The sequence below is a fragment of the Morus notabilis genome, unplaced genomic scaffold, assembly GCF_000414095.1.
Source record: "Morus notabilis unplaced genomic scaffold, ASM41409v2 Scaffold989, whole genome shotgun sequence".
Lineage (NCBI taxonomy): Eukaryota > Viridiplantae > Streptophyta > Magnoliopsida > Rosales > Moraceae > Morus > Morus notabilis.
In genome coordinates this window covers 410,323-410,672 of record NW_010363328.1, presented here as the reverse complement: position 1 = coordinate 410,672, position 350 = coordinate 410,323, and positions in this window count along the sequence as shown.

Sequence of the window (350 nt, the reverse complement as noted above, 5' to 3'; positions counted from 1 at the left end):
ATTATAGTATAATATAATATAGTCGTAATGTTTAATTATCCACTGTAATTCAACCTCATAATTTACCAAACGCTATTATACTGATTTTAAAACCAACATAGCTACTATAATTATAGTTTACTAAATACTCAGTTGTTTTTTGTAACAGCTGCTCTAAAACCAATTTTTTTTCAAAATGTACAACAATAGCCTAAAGACAACTTTAGGTTTTTTATTGTGCGGGAATCAACATAGTATAATTAATAAAACTTTCATAATACCCATAATACCCCTAATAAAATTTAAAATTTACAATCTTCCCAATCTGAAATTCAGACTCGTAATATAATATAATATAATATAATATAATA